The sequence below is a fragment of the Lycium ferocissimum genome, chromosome 2 (genome assembly GCF_029784015.1).
Source record: "Lycium ferocissimum isolate CSIRO_LF1 chromosome 2, AGI_CSIRO_Lferr_CH_V1, whole genome shotgun sequence".
NCBI lineage: Eukaryota > Viridiplantae > Streptophyta > Magnoliopsida > Solanales > Solanaceae > Lycium > Lycium ferocissimum.
The window spans coordinates 63,798,741-63,809,121 of record NC_081343.1 but is presented as its reverse complement, the minus strand read 5'-3'; positions in this window follow the sequence as shown (position 1 = coordinate 63,809,121).

The following is a 10,381-nucleotide window of genomic DNA, read 5'->3' as shown; positions in this document are numbered from 1 at the left end:
TACTTTTCATGGTTATGATTTAAATTGCACCGAAAATCACATATAAAATTTAAGTCGAACCTGGTAAGAATTGAACTTATAAATAGTAGTTTGAAGTTTGAAGAAGCAGGACTTTGTCACACTTTTTTAATTGTGATTATGTTTTAAATACATTGCATATGCTAGTTATATTTTAAACAATAACCTGAAAATGGCTACTGGTGCACTTTAACCACTAAAATGGACCCGGCCAGCTTAATGGGGTTCATATTCCATTGTCAATTGGTCTATGACTTTAGTGAAATGGGCCTTTCTCTCTGTCCATAATCCTTTTCTTTCTCTAGGGTTTACTAGTGTTTATCATGAGTAGTGGTTAAAATTTTTTCCTCCACCTACACGTATTGACTATGCAAAATCTTATTGAAACAAGTATCCTCATTTACCAATCCATGGTAAGCTTGGTCAATATCAGTATATCACCACAATTCACAATCATTTCAGCAGTTCAATTCTTTCAACTAAATTTTTTATTCAGAAAAGTATGCCAGAATATAATTTGCTTGGTGAAATAGCTTTCCATATGACCGAGTACGTTCTGCTAAACATGTTATTTCTAATCCATCAATGATATACACTGTAGAATCGAGAATTTCGATTAGTAAATAAATAACACAACACAGTCGCAGTCATAGAGAAATAGTGTCTCCTTGATGAAACAGAAGAAAATCATCTCATTTTTTTCTGGTTCCTTAGCATTTAAAACCATGTAATGATGTTAATATACAAGTGTGGTTGTACAAAGCTATAACATTCGTAGTACTAGAATTCTAGCATATCCAAAATTGATTAAAGCATATCCAGAGACGGATGTATCGCTATAACTATGGTTTCTTCAATGCTAATCTTAAAAAGGTTGAATCCTTAAGAGTTTAAATCCCAAATCCGTTTTGAGGAATGAATAAAATGAACCCAATGCAGGACTGGTATAATGTTAATGCTATAAGTTGTGAGCTCATGCTTTTTGCAGAGCTCATTGCATGAAGAGTCTGTCAGACAGCTAAGAAAGCATTCCAGGCCTGCGAGCAGAGCTGAGAACGATCCTCTATGGTTCCAAGGTGGTACGAGCCTATAGATCAGATCCTGTTCAAGTAAGGTCGTTGTTGTATGGGAGATAAGAGTATATAAACCGCGGCGAACTGATTATTTCTTGCGATGTGTGATAGATAGAAGGAATTTGGCAGCAAATACTGGGCTTGGGCCTGCTGTCGGCAAATAACTCATCTTTTCCTTCATTGTTTATTATGACCTCGGATACAATCTACTGGACAGATATCTTACTTCGAATTCAATCCTGACAGATACAGTATATACAAATAATACAATATAATCGTAGTCTTAGAGAAACAATAAACTAATTTTATAATGTGTAAGTGGTGCATCCTTGAAGAAAAAGAAGCAGATTGTGTCATGTTACTGAGCTTGTATAATTTTGGTTATATTAGTCGGCTTTTTTCTTGCACCTACTATATGGCTATTATTGGGTTGCTTTAGAATGGGTTTGTTGTCTGGACCACGCTGAGAGTTGTAGCCCAAAGTATTTAACTTTCTTTTCCTAATAGCTCAATGTTTTTTTTTCTCAGAAGTTCTTCAAAATCTAACCGCCCAATGTGTGGAAGAGATTCGTGTCATTAGCCCTTTGTCTCTATTTGTGCAGGTCTTTAATTTTTTCCCTCAATGCAAATAACCTTTTCCCGGGGCATAGTTTATATTTTCATTATAATATGCCACAAGTTATGTTTCGCGTCATTAAAGAACTTATTCCCCGCTAAACATAAGTTTGATTTTCAAGGATAAAAATTAAAGACCAGCCCATTTGAAGGACAATTCGTGCAATTTCTTCAGCCGATTTAGAAGTGCATATTTCCAGAGCTAGACAGGTCCAAAGCTTAGGCATTAGTATCCGTTGACCCTATCCATAGACATCAGACATTAGGCATGAATCCACAAATTTTATAGGATTCTCTTCTTGTCCCTACAAATTACTTTCACACAGGGGATAGATATAACTCAAAGAAGAAAATAAATATCATTTACATCTAGACACCTGGTCTCAACTAGAAATTAATTTAATTGCACTATTCGTCTCTTTTGACCCTAAATTTATGGTCCATCCATCAATATCTATGACCCATTGCAATCCAAAAAAAAAATAAAAAATTAAGTGGTGAGATTGTGCTTGTTATGCTGGTAGGTGGCAGGTAGAAAAAGAATACATGATGAGAAAGCATGTACTTAATATTGTTTTTAACTTTTGACTCATAATTTGTTTTTCCTGCTTCCATACTCCCACTCACTAATTAAAATTGTGCTTTCAAAACTCATATCCATCATTTACCTCTTTCTTTAACCTTCAGTCTGATTCATTGCCAATTCTTTAAAGAAATTTAAAAATAATTTAGCAAAAGTAGAAATGTTCGATGGTGCATTATTCTTCCCACCCTGCAATCCTTTGTTGTGAAACAGAAATGGCCTTAATTGGTGTTTAGTAAAGTGCCAATCTACACAATAAGGAGTTCTTTTTTGTAAAATTTTCACAAATAAATACCTTTTAACTATAACAACCTATAACTACATGTTTACATTTACAATTCGTAGTAGAGGACCTATGTTAGCAAGTAGATGCGTCGACATAAATATGATAAATATAAATAAATAAGAAAAGGCGAAAGTCTTATATTTATGGAAACAAAATCTATTCAATTTAAATTAAAATCAATTTTTAATGTTCCATGATTCACGCAAATATCCTCCCATTCCATATACGATCTCATATCTCATTCAAAGACTAACAAATTAAAAAAAAAAAAAATTGAATTCAAAAAGTACATTCATATTTTTAACCAAAAAAAAAAAAGATTCAAAAACTAGTTCATCAAAAAACTTTGAAAAATAACAATATCAAACCAAAGGAAAAGAGCTCGTTTTAAACGACGAATATATATTTGAATTCATGTTGAAATATCGAATTCAAGTTAAGTTTATAATTGAGGTAACAATGTTTTACCGCAACTTTTTTATTTTTTTTATTTTTCCGAAATTTTGAAAAATATAGTCAAAATATATGAAAATATATAGAAATATAGTCAGTGAATAAGTAATATTGAACATAATAATCAAAAATACAATTAAAATATAGCCAAAATATAGTCATAATTGAGGTAACAACGTTTTTCACCGCAACTTTTTTATTTTTTTTATTTTTTACGAAATTTTAAAAAATATATGAAAAATATATCTGAAATATAGTAAACGAAACTTAATAAGTAATATTGAACATAATAATCAAAATACAATTAAAAATATATGCAAAATATATATATGAAAAACAACTATTAAAATATCAATCCAAAACATTAGGAATTGAAAATTCAGGTTCTATACCTACTAGTCCTCATCGAAAGTAGAAGCTTTCTTAGCCATTTCACTTGAATCTAACAAAAAACAACCAAGAATAAAACGGTGATAATTAATTATTTAGAGTTGCATTGCTGATTCAAACGTAAAAAAAAAAAATATATATATATATATATATATAAGTTAAATACACGGTGAAACGTAAAAATCAGTATAGAATCTTACCTTTTTTGGGGAATTAGATTTGAATTATGAGTGAAATTAATGAGTAGTTAATTAGAGATAAACAAGAGGAAGTTGAACTATTGTAAAAGCCGATTTGAAATTGGAGGAATTAAGGGATATTGGGCATAATGACGTGTATTTAGAGGGATAGGAGAGAGGGACGTTTTTTTTTTTGCTTAAATTTAGGGGTGTGGGAGGTTATCGGATGAGTAGTAAAAAGTGATAGCTATAGGAAGTAAATATGTTATTATTTAGCTACCAAATATAATTATTGTAAAGTTTAGTTATGTTCCATAAATAGGTAATAATGTAAGCTATGCCAAGTAAATTTTACTTCTTTTTTTATGGCGGAAATGGAGCCCAATTCCATTATGTAAGTCGCATATTGCATCAGAAAAAGAACTCGACCGTGTAAAGAAAGTTACATAAACTTTTGAGATTGAGACATAATTGTTATTTAATTATGAACTCCAATTTTATCACTAATTTTGTGGAAAGTATCAGTGTGAACTTAGTATAAATATACATTTCCAAAATCTTGAACTTAGATACGTGGCCCAAAAACCCGAGTCCGCAACTTAAATGACCCAAAAAGTGGGATTGGGAATCAAAATAATGCAATATTTTTTTTTTTTACCAAACTACCCTTTGCGCACTAATTTAGTGCATAATAGAACTAAACTGTAACTTTTCAGAAAAGTCCTATTGCGCACTAAAATACTGCGCGAAAGGTCTTCAATAAAATACCCACACTTGTGTAAATTCAAACTATTGAAATTCCACGTTTTTTTTCATATTTTGACTAAAGATTAGTCATGTTTCAAAACACCGGAATATCAATATTTTATATAGAATCTGATATCTTTTTCTGCGAACAATAATGTAGGCTCGATACATCAAGTATACGTAAATGTTTGGATCATCGTTTTAGGAGTTGTAAAGGGCCCCGAAGTAAGTGTTGTTTGTTTGGAAACTTGTTATCTTTAGGGTTAAGTGTTTTATTTTATAAGGTTTTGATTTAAGCGTTTTATTATTTAGTCTAGGCATTACTTTATTTCGAATATGTAGAGATTATTTTCATAATTAATTTAGGACGTCGCACGAGTTATTAATAAACGATAATAAAGACTAAGATAACTAATTATAATTAAGAAAATAATACGAGTAAAAATATAATATTAACATAAAATGTGCAATTTATTTACATATACACAATCTACATCCTCCTTCTTCCCCAGTCCTATACGTGGGAGCACTTTTAGAGTAACCACAGGCCTAAGGCGATCCCCACTACCCCCACCACCCTCACCATCATCTCTATCCCCCCTCTTCCTCTCAATAATAGGATGCTCTATGTTATGATCATCTGTCCTTCCCTTCCTTGCGACCTTCAGCATAACATGCTTTTTCTGGGGCCGGATTTGTATGGTCGGAATCTTACCAGCATCAGAAGATGGGTCAATCTCAACTGGAGACGGGTCCACTGGCGCAAAAGAATGAACCTGAAATAACATATAAACAATTTAGTTTAGATTTATTCTAAACTAAACCTGAAATAACATATAAACAATTAAAAACCTAATTATAATTTAGATTTAATTAATACATTATCTTTTTTTGTAAAAAATCAAACCTGTGTGTCGACGGGCTCCTGAGATGGATGGTGAGAGGGCTCCCGAGCTGGCTCCTCAGCGGTCTCCCTAGCGAGCCCCGGAGCCGGAGATGTAGATGGTGCCGGAGCTGGAGACCGGTCCACAGGCGCAGAAAAATGAACCTGAAATAACATATAAACAATTTAGTTTAGATTTATTCAAAACAAAACCTGAAATAACATATAAATAATTAAAAACCTAATTATAATTTAGAACTAATTAATACATTATATTTTTGTAAAAAATCAAACCTGTGTGTCTACGGGCTCCTGAGATAGATGATGAGAGGGCTCTCAAGCTGGCTCCCGAGCGGGCCCCGGAGCCGGAGATAAAGATGGTGCCAAAGCTGGATCCTAAGAAATGGAAAATTATATAATAATTAGTATAAGTATTTTAATTTGTTAAGATAATCATTTCAAACACTTACATCATGGCTCCAGCTGCCAAAGTCCAGGAATGTGAAGTCATACTCCAACTCCCTGCCACTCTATAGATCACGAACTGGCCGCCTTCCATGTGGATGACAAACTGGCGGCTGCGCTTGGTATGCCTCTAATGATGGCCACTCTGAAAAAAGCTCCGCCATATTCGACGGGAGCTCTGGAACATACGGATGCTACTGGGCCAGAGCGGGAACGTTAGCATGCTCATCAGGCTCATCTACTAGACGGAAGCCTCCACCGCCAACACCTCGGCCACCAACCCCTCTAGCCCCACCCCCTCTGTCCCTACCACTTCGGCCACGCCCTCTTTGGCCCCACCCTTTCGGCCACCATCCCCTCTAGCCCCACCCAGCACGAGCATGATCATATGCTACAGGGGCCTGATACGGGATATCTGGAACATGCTTATGGATACGTCCGAGCACTTTTGATTGTTGCAAACCACTATCAGCTAGCTGAACCATCCGAACTGCGTATCCTGCTGTCTCGGGGGAATCCATGTGGGCCATGCTCTCCCAGCGCATATAAATTTGTAACATAATAAATAGGACGATTAATTAGGTTTAAGTGGGGTAAACTTACCAACGCCTCATACCCTCCCGTGAGTGTTGCATATCATCAGTCCTCTGTGTGACGAGTCGCGGGTTCCCAGTCAGGCTGCGTGTGATTTGCCTTTACCATTCCATGTGCTGGAGGATCGGAGTCATATATCCGACCACCGCTAGCGACCCAATCCTATGTTCCCAACGATGGAGTTGCGCCTGCATAAAGGCCAAGAATGTAGCATCGACGACCGCATGCTCGTCCCTCATATAATGGTCGTGCTCCCAATCAGTCGGCTCAGGTATATTCCATACATGCCCGAACTGTCGTAAGACGCGGTGGGGCGCATGATCCTCAACCATATCCATGTGTATCAACAGACACCACAATCTCCACATGAGCTCACCAACCCCACAAAACGCCGGCAATTTATCCAAAATCTGATCATATGGCCTCCATATAAAAAACTGTAAAAAAAACAAATTAGTAAACAATACAAGACAAAAATAGTAAAAAAAAAAAAAAAAAAAAAGATAATAACCTACCATGTCCGCCGTCATACGATCTAGCAGATCCCTGAGCGGAAGAAATTTGTGGTGTGTATCCACATCTCGGATTACGCCTCCCGTCCATCTCCTCGCATAGGGCATGCCCTTAGCAATAAAGTCAGGCTGAGGGTGCGTAACTACGGGCTGAAAATGCCTCATTCTAGACCACTCCCATATCTGAAAGGGTTATTAAAAAATATTTTATTAGTCGTCGTTTCAAAAAGCTATATTTAGAATAAAATTACACACTTTTAAATATATTACCTAGAGGAGCGCGCAAAATTAGCCGACTTCCACACGTTTGCCCACAAACGCTCGACATAGTGATCAATACAGGTAAGACAGAATAGTAGCTACCCAACTATAACATCCCAACTCGCCCAGATTATCCATATATGGCAAATACCGTAAGCTCACATGGGAACCCGATGTGTTCGGGAACAAAATGCCCGTGAATATGATGAGTAAGTACAGAAGGGCACGACGATCGCCTGAGGTGTGTCCTCTGTAATAAGATGTTGGATGTCTATAAGGCATAAGTAGGTGCAGAGGGAAACCAACGACACTCGAGTTTGTCCCCAAAAATCACCATCCTTCGGCATGAAATCAGTGAGCCTAGTCAACTCCTGTCGATGCTATCTGGGCTGCTGAGGCTCCTCAATATATAACGGGAGTCCATTTAATCGTACACCATTTATGACCTCCATATCCTCAAGCGTGATAGTGGGCTCACCAGTACGGAGATTAAATATGTAGGTTTCCGGTCGCTATCGCTCAATCATGACAGTCACAAGAGCCCTATCATACTGTACCCGACCAACAGTGACACAATGGTAGACACCGTCCCGATAAAGTATATCTAATACGCGACGATGTGGGGGCCGAGTGCCCAAAAGATCCCACGCATGTTCTATCCTACAAGGACGAAACAACGCACTATAATGTATCTCCCTAACCCATAATAGCTGGGACCAATGATTAGCCTTTAGATAAAGTACTGATGCATCGAAAGGCCCTAGATGAAGAGGGTTGGGATCCATGGAGGTGTCGTATCAGTATAAATAATTTTTAATTAATCATTAACATGTAATATTAATTATGTAATCTTTTATCGTAAAATTATACTTACTAACTAATCCTTTAACGGGAAATTATATTAGCTATCTAAATTTGCGAATTAATAATTGTTAATTAATTATTATATTAACTACAATTAACTAACTAATATTATATTAATGATATTTTTAATCTTAACTAAGGATGTTCAATCCTAAACTAAGGATTAACTACAATTAACTAACAAATATAATATTAAGGATATTAAGGTTTAACTATTTCCAATTAACAATTGATAATTAATTAGACCATAATTAGCCCATTAACACATAAATTAATAGATAATTAGCACATAAAATTAGATAACTAATTAGCAAATAAAATTAGATAACTAATTCACACAGTAATAAGTAACATGGATTAAACAATTTTACAAATAAATAAATTAACAACTAAAGATATTATTAGGAGATTAGTATATTTTCCTATAATCAAACAATTAACAAATCATTAACAAAAATTAAAGATTAACATATCATTGTCAAATAATTAACAATTAGCTAATCAAACAATTAATAAATAATTAAATATTAACATATTATTAACAAATAATTAACAATTAGCTAATCAAACTATTAACAAATAATTAACAAAAAAAAATTAAAAAAAATTAAAAAAGGGGCTGATCGCGCCTTTGGACAGCTCCTATTTCGCTATTTTTTTTTTGGCGCATTTCATTTTTTTTTTCAAAACCCACATTAATCATGCTTAGGATAATAATATATTTATCAATATAATAGAAAATTCATAGTAAAATACCTAGTTCAAAGGTTGTTTTTGAAATCGAGTTCTACGCCGCTTTATTCCGAAATTCAAGCTTTGAAACTTGTTCCTTGACTTGAATATACCAAGAATATTGATTTTCAGGTTTAAAAATAACACGAAAATGATGTTTTTTGAATGTGGGACTTCGGTTTTTGATTGGTAATGACGCTTTTAAAAAAAAAAAAAAATAGAGGGGATACCCAGGGGCGGACCCACATGGTGTCAGGTGGGTTCATATGAACCCACTTTGTTGAAAAATAATACTATATATACATGTATATTTAATCTGTTTTTAAAATAAATACAGGTATATATTAAATTTGACTCCACTTGTATAGAATGCAACACCTGCCCAGTGGCGAAGTGGGTTCATTTTTTGTCAAATGATCTGAGTTCAAAACCAGCCTACAACAATTGACTATCCTCTTTTCTTTTAAACATATCTAAACACGTCCTTTTGCAACTCTTTAAAATATTTAACACTTAGGAAAGTTTTGGGGCAAACTAGAGTTTCTTTTAATTTTTTTTTTAAAAAATAATAGAACTTAAAATAAAAAAGGATCCGATGTCCCAATCTAAAACAACAAATAATTCCCATTTCCCAAGCCCTTACGTCTCTGGTCTCTTTTGCTTAAATTCGAAACACAACCTTGCTCCATAAATCTTCCGGATTGCTGAAACTTCACCCACTCCGTTATCAATCAAGGTTTGCTCAATATCTTGTGGAGTTAATTTCCTTATGTCATGAAATATTAGTCTCGCAAGGAGCAAGCAACCACCTTTAATTCCCTTTTTTTCTAGTAAAGGTTATCTCTTGTCTCTTTCCCTGTTGCATTAGATGTTGGCTTTTGGTTTTATTCTCTTGTTTTCCTGGTTACTCCTAATTTTAAGTTCTTGTAATGGGATTTAGGTCTTTTTAAGTTGTACCTTTCACTGCTCTCTTGTGTAATTTTGTCAATAATATGAATTAAATTGGTACTTTCTAAAGAAAATGTTTAGATTGGTACTTTCTAAAGAAAATGTTTAGTTCTTTTGTAGTAGATGTGAGTGAAATTATTTATAAGATCTGAATATGGTTGAACTTTGAACATGTCAAAAAATAAAGTGAAAAATAGATTGCTTGACTAATTGAGAAATTTGAGACTCGATAGGCGTGTCGCTTTCTCGGAAGAAAGTGAAACCCATTACGTTATGCCTAGTATTGTTTTTACGGAAAAGGCTCGACCCATTACGTTCATTTTGCCATCGAACTATGAAATATCATTTTTATCGAATGATAGGAAATGGCTCATTATGCCACTCATCAATATTTTGACTCATTTATGCCATCGTGTTAACAAAATGACTCATCCATGCCATTTTTTATTAATTTTTTACCTTTATGACACGTGGCCTCCAATTAGAACCTACATCGTTCAATTAAAAAAGCTCAATTTTAAATACCAAATTAATAAAAAATCCGACCCATACACCTTACCGATCCTGGGTACCGTGGGAAGATATGGTGGGATTTTTTATTTTTAAAGCTCCATTTCCTATAGTTCGATGGCATTCGAGGCCATTTCCTAGTTCGATGGCATAAATGGATTTTAGCGAGCAAGCACTTTTCCCGTTGGGACTATTACTTTAATTTTTTTTGACGTCGTGGAGTTTAAATGATGGGTTGGGAAGATGGTGGGATTTTTTATTGAGCTCC